The sequence below is a fragment of the Eleutherodactylus coqui genome, chromosome 1 (assembly GCF_035609145.1).
Source record: "Eleutherodactylus coqui strain aEleCoq1 chromosome 1, aEleCoq1.hap1, whole genome shotgun sequence".
Taxonomy (NCBI): Eukaryota; Metazoa; Chordata; class Amphibia; order Anura; family Eleutherodactylidae; genus Eleutherodactylus; species Eleutherodactylus coqui.
This window is the reverse complement of record NC_089837.1, coordinates 303,987,092-303,998,466: the sequence shown is the minus strand read 5'-3', so window position 1 is coordinate 303,998,466 and position 11,375 is coordinate 303,987,092.

The window sequence follows — 11,375 nt, the reverse complement described above, 5'->3', positions numbered from 1 at the left end:
ACTGACAAAAACTGAACCAACCTACCTGCCTGCATACCTATTCCTCTCCATGGAAGAAGTGAACCTTCCTTTTTTTTAAATGCAACATCAGCGGCCAATTAGATTTTTGTAGGCCGCTGTCTCCCCCTTGTGGGCCAAATTAAAAAGGCGATCCCTTAAAAATAAAAATTCTTCAGCTCCTCTGGCTTCACGGGGGTGATGCAGGAGGACACATCTGCCCACTTCCAGCTGCAGCAGAGACTGCCTTAAGATGGCCGCCAAGCTCTGACATTTATAGTTCTATACTGCCCGTGTCACAATAGACTGATGACATCACAATAGTCTGATGACATCACAATAGACTGATGACATCACAATGTAGTCTTAACTGCCAGACTGCTGGGCTCATTAGCATACAGTGTGTATGAATTAGCATACAGTGTGTATGCATGTCTGTGTATCTATCTATCTATCGATTATATTATATAATCTATCATAAAAACTGAAATAGAGGGGAAGCACAGCATGTTGGCTAAGATGCACGCTCCACATAGGATGTGGCGTACTCATCCATGAAGATCCAGACCAACCTTTAGAGATGGAGCAGCATTCGGGGTGCAAAAAACTCCAATGGACGTTTCCTTTAAAAGGACATAATTGTTCATTCAATCTATAAACACAACACAGTTCTGTCCGCTTGATAAGGACCGCAAATAGCAGTCAAAACGTTGTCGTGTCTATGGATTGAATGAAGAAATACGTCCTTTTAAAGGAAACGTGCATTGGACTTTTTTGCACCCCGAATGCTGCTCTATCTTTAAAGGTTGGCCCGAGCCTTCCTGATGTTTCGTGCACCACCAGGCATAAGGCCTTTCCCATAAGCATTCCCCAACTGACAAGAACTGAACCAACCTACCTGCCTGCATACCTATTCCTCTCCATGAAAGAATTTAACCTACCTTTTTTTTAAATGCAACATCAGCGGCCAATTAGATTTTTGTAGGCCGCTGTCTCCCCCTTGTGGGCCAAATTAAAAAGGTAATCTATTAAAAATAAAAATTATCCAGCTCTTGTGGCTTTTCGGGGGAGATACAGGAGGACACATCTGTCCACTTCCAGCTGCAGCAGAGACTGCCTTAAGATGGCCGCCAAGCTCTGACATTTATAGTTCTATACTGCCCGTGTCACAATAGACTGATGATGTCACAATGTAGTCCTAACTGCCAGACTGCTGGGATCATTAGCATACAGTGTGTTTGCATGTCTGTATTTCTATCTATTGATATAATATATATAATAAAGATTATTATTAATATAGAGGATAGAAACTACATATATATAATAAATAGATTATAAATTTATATATATTCCATATCTATAATCCACAGCCTTCCATCATTCCGAGGATTAATGTCAACCCAGGGGTAGGCAATAAACCCCCATAGGGTCAAAGCCAACTTTCCTCATTTTAGGGGAAAAGTACCGTCCGTCCCCACTCAAAATGCGGCCAGCCAAAGAGATCCCTCGGAGAGACGTACCTTCAGAGGGAAACTAGTGATTGTAAAGTAATCACCCGCTGAACCATCCTGCAGAGGGGGGGGGGGGGGGGGAAGGGGTGCTGCAGGCACTGCAAGCCTAGAATGTGATGCGTTAAAGAGCCCGGTGCAAGAGGAATGAGGATAAGGGGCGGTTCACAAGGCTGTGCTATGCAAAAGATTTTAAATCCACCGCAATACATTGTGGGTGCTTGCTGAAAATGCTGCTCCATCTTTAAAGGTTGGCCCAAACCTTCCTGATGTTTCATGCACCACAAGGCATAAGGCCTTGCCCATAATCATTCCTCAAATGACAAGAACTGAACCGACCTACCTACTAACTATGCCTCTCCATGGAAGAATTGAACCTACCTTTTTTTTTTAAATGCCACAGCAGCAGCCAATTAGATTTTTGTAGGCCGCTGTCTCCCCCTTGTGGGCCAAATTAAAAAGGTAATCTATTAAAAATAAAAATTATCCAGCTCTTGTGGCTTTTCGGGGGAGATACAGGAGGACACATCTGCCCACTTCCAGCTGCAGCAGAGACTGCCTTAAGATGGCCGCCAAGCTCTGACATTTATAGTTCTATACTGCCCGTGTCACAATAGACTGATGACATCACAATAGTCTGATGACATCACAATAGACTGATGACATCACAATGTAGTCTTAACTGCCAGACTGCTGGGCTCATTAGCATACAGTGTGTATGAATTAGCATACAGTGTGTATGCATGTCTGTGTATCTATCTATCTATCGATTATATTATATAATCTATCATAAAAACTGAAATAGAGGGGAAGCACAGCATGTTGGCTAAGATGCACGCTCCACATAGGATGTGGCGTACTCATCCATGAAGATCCAGACCAACCTTTAGAGATGGAGCAGCATTCGGGGTGCAAAAAACTCCAATGGACGTTTCCTTTAAAAGGACATATTTCTTCATTCAATCTATAAACACAACACAGTTCTGTCCGCTTGATAAGGACCGCAAATAGCAGTCAAAACGTTGTCGTGTCTATGGATTGAATGAAGAAATACGTCCTTTTAAAGGAAACGTGCATTGGACTTTTTTGCACCCCGAATGCTGCTCTATCTTTAAAGGTTGGCCCGAGCCTTCCTGATGTTTCGTGCACCACCAGGCATAAGGCCTTGCCTATAAGCATTCCCCAACTGACAAGAACTGAACCAACCTACCTGCCTGCATACCTATTCCTCTCCATGAAAGAATTTAACCTACCTTTTTTTTAAATGCAACATCAGCGGCCAATTAGATTTTTGTAGGCCGCTGTCTCCCCCTTGTGGGACAAATTAAAAAGGTAATCTATTAAAAATAAAAATTATCCAGCTCTTGTGGCTTTTCGGGGGAGATACAGGAGGACACATCTGCCCACTTCCAGCTGCAGCAGAGACTGCCTTAAGACGGCCGCCAAGCTCTGACATTTATAGTTCTATACTGCCCGTGTCACAATAGACTGATGACATCACAATGTAGTCCTAACTGCCAGACTGCTGGGATCATTAGCATACAGTGTGTTTGCATGTCTGTATTTTTATCTATTGATATAATATATATAATAAAGATTATTATTAATATAGAGGATAGAAACTACATATATATAATAAATAGATTATAAATTTATATATATTCCATATCTATAATCCACAGCCTTCCATCATTCCGAGGTTGGTAAAATGCTAGAGTGTGGGGTGATAAGTAAATTACTTGAAAGCACTGTGGAATAAGTTGGCGCTATACAAATAGCAAGATTTATTTATATATATAATCCCTATCTATAGTTATGTATGGTGGGAAAAAAGGCCTGCTGTATGTTTAAGTCCTTCAGCCTTTGTTGAGGGGGGTGATGATGGTGATGATAATGACAATCTATCATTATTCTTACTAGTGCTATTAATGTCAACCCAGGGGTAGGCAATAAACCCCCATAGGGTCAAAGCCAACTTTCCTCATTTTAGGGGAAAAGTACCGTCCGTCCCCACTCAAAATGCGGCCAGCCAAAGAGATCCCTCGGAGAGACGTACCTTCAGAGGGAAACTAGTGATTGTAAAGTAATCACCCGCTGAACCATCCTGCAGAGGGAGGGGGGGGGAAGGGGTGCTGCAGGCACTGCAAGCCTAGAATGTGATGCGTTAAAGAGCCCGGTGCAAGAGGAATGAGGATAAGGGGCGGTTCACAAGGCTGTGCTATGCAAAAGATTTTAAATCCACCGCAATACATTGTGGGTGCTTGCTGAAAATGCTGCTCCATCTTTAAAGGTTGGCCCAAACCTTCCTGATGTTTCATGCACCACAAGGCATAAGGCCTTGCCCATAATCATTCCTCAAATGACAAGAACTGAACCGACCTACCTACTACCTATTACTCTCCATGGAAGAATTGAACCTACCTTTTTTTTTAAAATGCCACAGCAGCAGCCAATTAGATTTTTGTAGGCCGCTGTCTCCCCCTTGTGGGCCAAATTAAAAAGGTAATCTATTAAAAATAAAAATTATCCAGCTCTTGTGGCTTTTCGGGGGAGATACAGGAGGACACATCTGCCCACTTCCAGCTGCAGCAGAGACTGCCTTAAGATGGCCGTCAAGCTCTGACATTTATAGTTCTATACTGCCCGTGTCACAATAGACTGATGATGTCACAATAGACTGATGACATCACAATGTAGTCTTCACTGCCAGACTGCTGGGATCATTAGCATACAGTGTGTTTGCATGTCTGTGTTTCTATCTATTGATATAATGTATTGGATTGTAATTGTAATTATTGTAATGCTTGGATGTAAGATGTGTTACAGGTGGGCATGGAGGCTCTAGGACCCTGTTGTATCGTCTCTAGCTTGGACGTAAGATGTGTTACAGGCGGGCATGGAGGCTCTAGGACCCTGTTGTATCGTCTCTAGCTTGGATGTAAGATGTGATATGGGTGGCATGGAGGCTCTAGGACCCTGTTGTATCTTCTCTAGCTTGGATACAAAATGTGATATGGGTAGGCATGGAGGCTCTAGGACCCTGTTGTATCGTCTCTAGCTTGGATGTAACATGTGATATGGGTGGCACAGAGGCTCCAGTACCCTGCTGTACCGTTTCTAGCTTGCATACAAGATGTGATACGGGCAGTCATGGAGGCATTAGTACCCTGTTGTATCGCTTCTAGCTTGAATACAAGATGTGATACGGGCGGACAGGAGGGCTCTAGGACCCTGTTGTACTGCCTCTAGCTTGGATACATGTGATAAAGGTGGGTATGGAGGCTCTAGTACCGTGATGTACCCTCTCTAGCTTGTATGTAAGATGTGATACAGGTGAGCATGGAGGCTCTAGTACCCTGCCGTACTGTCTCTAGCTTGGATGTAAGATGTGATACAGGTGAGCATGAAGGCTCTAGGACCCTGCTGTACCGCCTCTAGCTTGGATGTAAGATGTTATTGGGGGGCTATGGAGGCTCTAGTACCCTGTTGTACCGCCTCTAGCTTGGATGTAAGATGTGATACAGGTGAGCATGGAGGCTCTAGGACCCTGCTGTACCATCTCTAGCTTGGATGTAAGATGTGATACAGGTGAGCATGGAGGCTCTAGGACCCTGCTGTACCTTTTCTAGCTTGCATACAAGATGTGATACGGGCAGTCATGGAGGCATTAGAACCCTGTTGTATCACTTCTAGCTTGGATACAAGATGTGATACGGGCGGACAGCAGGGCTCTAGGACCCTGTTCTACTGCCTCTAGCTTGGATACAAGATGTGACATGGGTGGGCATGGATGCTCTAGTACCCTGTTGTACCACCTCTAGCTTGGATACAAGATGTGACATGGGTGGGCATGGAGGCTCTAGTACCCTGTTGTACCACCTCTAGCTTGGATAAAAGATGTGACATGGGCGGGCATGGATGCGCTAGTACCCTGCTGTACCCTCTCTAGTTTGGATACAAGATGTGGTACGGGTGGGCATGGAGGCTCTAGTACCCTGCTGTACCGTCTCTAGCTTCGATGTAAGATGTGATACAGATGAGCATGGAGGCTCTAGTACCCTGTTGGGTCGCCTCTAGCTTGTATTTAAGATGTGGTACAGGTGAGCATGGAGGCGCTAGTACCCTGTTAGACCGCCTCTAGCTTGGATAAAAAGTGATACGGGCAGGCATTGAGGCTTTGGTCCCTGTTGTACAGCCTCTAGCTTGGATACAAGATGTGATATGTGTGGGCATGGAGGCATATAGGTGCAGTATGGTATCCAGCAGCATATTGGTCCACATTTGCTGTAACTGAGGTTCTAGATCATGCAATCCCGTACACTGCCAAAGTTGGTAACTCAGATGGGGCCATACATGTTCTATTGGCGGTAAATCTTGTGACCGGACAGGCCACAGAAGTGTGGCAATGTTGTGGAGACATTCCTATAACAATCTTATTGTGTGTGGCCGAGCATTAGTCTGTTGGACAATCAGATGATCCTCTATATTGGTGGTCTAGGTGTTAGTGTATCTTGACGCCACCAGAAGGTAGGGGTTTGATAAGGCTTCCATGGAGGAACCCCCTGGCACACCCCTAGCTCCTGATTGGTAGAAGATCCCTAGGTCCTGGAAGGTGCAGAGGTCTGTGATGCGCAATCCCTGTATGTTCCCTGGCGCAGTGCTGGCCCCTGTTATCTGGCTGTCAGTGACATGAAGTCGCCGCTGTATCCTGGCAAATTGGTGGAGCCTTGTTTCATGTACCTGAACATGCTGGGGTGCTGTGTGATTCCCCTGTGCAGCAGTACTGTGCTCCCCGCTGTCGCCCGCGCTGTTAAGGGGGGTTGTGGGTACGGTGCGCTGTGGTATCTCCTGTCCTGCTGTAGTCTGCGTCGCTGCCATTGTTTATTCCGCTACTGCTGTTTGCTTCCTGCTGGGGTATGAATGGGGATTATGGGTAAGCCGCCGGTGATTTCTTACTCACATCCCGCCAGCAGGGGTGGGTGCTGGCCTTCTTAGGCCACAACGATAAAGGTTCCTAATGCCGCTGCTGGCTCCCTCCTTCCAAGCACGCTGTGGCCCTCTCCACCCAGGACCTTTGTGAGCTTTACAAAGGCTACAGTGGTAGCTGAAATGTCGACACTTTTTACGATATTTGTGGAATAAAGATGCATCTCTGGATGTCATAATACTATTTTTTGCACCAGACTTTGCTGTCCTGCATTGCTGCTTTTTCCTGAATTAATTGTAGGTGTTTGATTCTCTTTTTCACAAAGAGTGTATTATTCATCCCACATGGTGAAAACCATCGGAAACAAAACAACATACCAGAAGTGCCTTTTTTGTCATCTTATGTCCTAGAAAAAATGTAGAAAATCCGTACATACTGCAATGGTGTCAATAGAAACTACAGGTCCCCCCCAAAAAAGGCTTCACACAACCGAATCGATACAAAAATAAAGAAGGGATGGTGGTCAGGAGATGGTGACAGAAAGCAGTTTTGCTTTATAAAAATATATATTTTATTTTTTAAAAGTAGTCCAACAAAAAAAACTACATACCGTGTTTCCCCGAAAATAGCACCCTGTCTTTTATTAATTTTTGCCCCAAAAGAGACACATGGTCTTATTTTCAGGAGATGTGTTGTTATACTACAATGCAGCGCTCGATGAACCAATCACAGCCATCGCATTGCAACTTGAAGGTGGGATTTATGTATCCCGTAACCAAGAAATTATCTGAGGACTGCAAGAAGCGCGTCAGAGCTCCGGGGAGCAGCGTGAGGAGCCTGGGTCGCATCTGCTACGTAATGTGTTCCTTTTTGTAAAATGTAATGCAGGTAGGGCTTATTTTCAGAGTGCGGCTTATTTTTCAAGCCTCCCCAAAAATCCTGAAAAATTAGGGTAGGTCTTATTTTCGTGGAAACTGGGTACATTCGGTATTGTTGTAATTATACTGATAGAATAAAGTCAACATGTCATTTTTGTTGCAAGGTGTTTACTGTAAAAACAAGACCTACCCCCATCCCCCAAGAAAAATGGCGAAATTGAGGGTTTTTTTTCTACTTCAGCCCACTTAGAAATTTTCAAAATTTTTTTCAGTACATTAAATGGTGCATTAAGTGATACCATTGAAACAACTCTTCCTACAAAAATGCAAATAAATAAGTTGTTTTTTTGAAAATGGGGAGGAAAACACAAAAGTGTAAAAACTAAAAAATGTCAGTTAAGAAACCCTGTTAAGGAAAGTGGATGATAATCCCTTTTGTTTACATATGCCAAGCAAAAACGCAGACGAGGAGGACATTGATGTCTATAGATGGCACAGCTATGTCGTGTATGTAGTAACTGTGTTGGCTCAGTGCCTCCCTCTAGTGTCTGCTTATTAAACTGCATTTAAAGGGATAATCCTACTTTACACATAATGTCATTGATGGCATTTATGGGGGCACTCTGTCTGGCATTATGCATGGGAACATTATGCATTAACCCCTTAGTGACGAAGCCTGTTTGCGCCTTAGTGGCGGAGCCAAATTTTGGAAATCTGACACGTGTCACTTTACATATAACTCTGTAAAGGCTTTGCATATCTAAGTAATTCTGGCATTGTTTTTTTGCCACATATTGTACTTCATTTAGGTGGTAAAAATAGACCAATAGAAGCTGTGTATATTTATTAAAAAATGCCAATATTGGGAAAATTTTGAAAAAATTGTCATTTTTTTTTTTACATTTTCAAGTGTAATATCTCAAATATGTGTAAACATACTGTACAAATTTTTGCTAAGATATATATTTCCATCAGGTTACTTTATTCTGGACGCACGTTTGAAAAACTTTCGTTTTTTTTAACCATTTAGGAGACGTACAAATTTAACATTACTTTTCAGCATTTTGAGGAACACTTTGTTTTCCTACACAAGCAAAGATTGCAAAGGCTCAATAACACCCATGGTAATCGTGGTATAACGCTCCCATTGATTTCAATGGACCCTCACAGACGCGCTTGAACGCCGCGCTTTCTACCACTGCAATTTTCGAGCGCTGTTTGTTATATTTTTTGCATTTAGCGCACTTAATCAATCAGGGGGTATGCTAAAGCCACTGTTGGAGGCAGGAATGCTGCCTCTGAAAGCAAAAGTAAAATCCCGGCAAAGCCATGTGTGAGAGTGGCCTACGGGGTACAAATTTTCATGTAGTCCAGGAAATAAGTCATGTTTGGAAAGCTTAAGCCAAGAGGGTAGAGCATATATGTACATTAGTTTTGCAGATGGAGTGGGGGGATTTGGTAAGTGGATGAAGAGGCCCAATAAATAGGAGGGTGCTGAATGTTGGGGTGCAGTGTGAAGTGTTGGGGCAATGTTCATAAATGCTGCAGTAATCTGTCCATATACTCCGTATAATGTCACCAGCAGCGGATTGTGGAGCAGCTACTGCATGACGCAGGATATGTGTATTGTGATGTTCATCTCGGTGCTCCAGTCCCACTATGGTGATGCACATTTAGTTCGCCCCATGATTCTTGCATCCGGTGAGTTTCTGACGTGTTATTACATGACGATCAACCAGCTATATGCGGCCTTATGATGAAACCTCGTCTGTTTGTTGAAATGCCTCTCAACAGTGTCTTAGCGACATCTTCACCTCTTAATCTTCATCCGTACACAAAAAACAACACTATGCAGTTTTTGTGGATGTGACATCGTCGCTAAAGTTAGCTTCACCAGCTGGGTTTCCCCTTTTATTATGTTTTCAGATCATGTGATTGACCCAAAACTGCATCAATTTGCATAATTTGTTTCTCTGAACATAACCTGAAATTGGAAAATTCTGTGACCAAATCTTCACGGTGGTGTAGACAAAATAAGTATAAACAGCAGCAATTGAAGACCACTAGGGTCCCCTGGTGTTATACAAGCCTGACTTCCAAGGCAAGGAGAGTATAGTGCAAAGCCCAGCTGTATGGTCTGGATCAAGACCACGACTTCCTCCAGAAAATATATTGAATATCCAGGCCGCATGAGATGCAATTAGGCTTTATATTCTTTATTCCTCCATGTTAAAAAAAACACCAGCGACGTTTCGACCCGTCAATGGGTCTTAATCATGCCTGGTGAGTACAGACTATATAACACATATATATACAAAAATTTAAAATTACAAACAAAAAACATCTGTGTGCAGGTGAGGTGCTAACAATCATCATCTATCAATGTTTAACTAGCTGTATGCCAAAGCAGTACCATGATGTATATCAAAACAAATGGAGCATCTCAGCTGGTCACCTGGAGCGGGGTTAACAAAAGGATATCGGTAATCACAGCGTGCCTAGGCTCAAGCATGCATGCGCGGGATTTACACCACTCCACACGATATCATCAGGTGTCCTCCATCTTCACAATGACCAATCACTGACGTCAGCACACGTGATTGGCACATGCCAAATCACATGAGTATCATGTGACTACAAACAAAATCAACTGGGCAGTATCATTGGTAAATAGATATTATACAAAGCGCATGTAAATGCGATATCCCAATGAAATTGAATAGAAATCATCTGTCCGTTCATTAAAGCTATTAACCATCAAAAGTGGTAATATAAAGAAATCCCACAATCAGAAAGGGCTAGATCATATGAGTGCCATATAACAAAAATCAACCTGCATGTATGTTAATCTCTTACCATCACGGTCACATACCATATTGTCCTCAAAGCAAGATATATATATATATATATATATATATATATATAATTTATGCAATGCATTGTAACATGGAATCAGAACACTGATGGCATAAAACATCAATCATCCCTATGAAGGTACATTATATCCTACATTGAGGAAATCAAAGGTTCATCACCCAGATGACTAGAAAAAACTCTCAACTTTACAGAAAGAGTAAATAACACGTAAGTTGCAAAATGTCCAATGCGTCTCCAATAGATATGAATCGGGTCAACAAATGAAGCATAATATATCCAAATCCAATCCATCACGCTATATTTTGGTAATTTGACAACATGTCCGCACCCAAATGCATAAAGTTGACCCAAAACCCATTAAATTCAATATTTATGCATAGCCAATATAGACTTTCAGCCCAAAAATGCACTATTGAATAGTACAGACTACACACTGAGATTGTATAATCCGTTTTATTACATCCCTAATATCCGCATAATTAAATCAACATATAGTCTGCCGGGCATCAGGTAATTGAGTGCGCTGACAGCCGAAGTCCTAGGAGGGGAGCGCTGAGGAGCTTGCCACGGAAATTTCTGCTGCAGCAACTGCGCAGCATTTCCGTCCGGTGTGAACACAGCCTTAGGCCGAATGCACACAGACGGATTTTTTTTAATCAATTATTTTTATTAGAGTTTCTTCATCCGAAGACGTTTAAACAAACAATACAAAAACAGCCAAACATATCCCCCATAAGTCTCTCTTGTACTGCGTAAATAGGTTCTCTGTGGGGGTTTTTATGTAATTGTACTTGTATCTTGCCATTCCAAGGTCAATGCAGTGTAGTCTTTCTCTCTTCCCCTACCTCCCTCCTAGTCCCTTCCGTACCTAAACCATTGGATACTGGCGATCACGTGACCGGGGACCTCGGTCACTGCTCCAGGCTGTCGGCTACCTTAGTAGCCAGGAGTAAGGAAATTTAAAATTTCCCAGGCCCTCCCTAGCTTCTGCCCTTGCATCTGCCATTTTGGCGATGGCCCATGTGCCAAAGCTGGGGAAAGGTCCACGGATAACGATCCCATCGGGGGACATCACCAAAGGCCTCAGGTAGGTAATTTCACCTCCCCTCAGAGTTCGGATGTATGACGGGAGGTGAAATTTTAGCTTTTTTTTAACTTTTACATGATCACCGTTATGCATTGAATAAC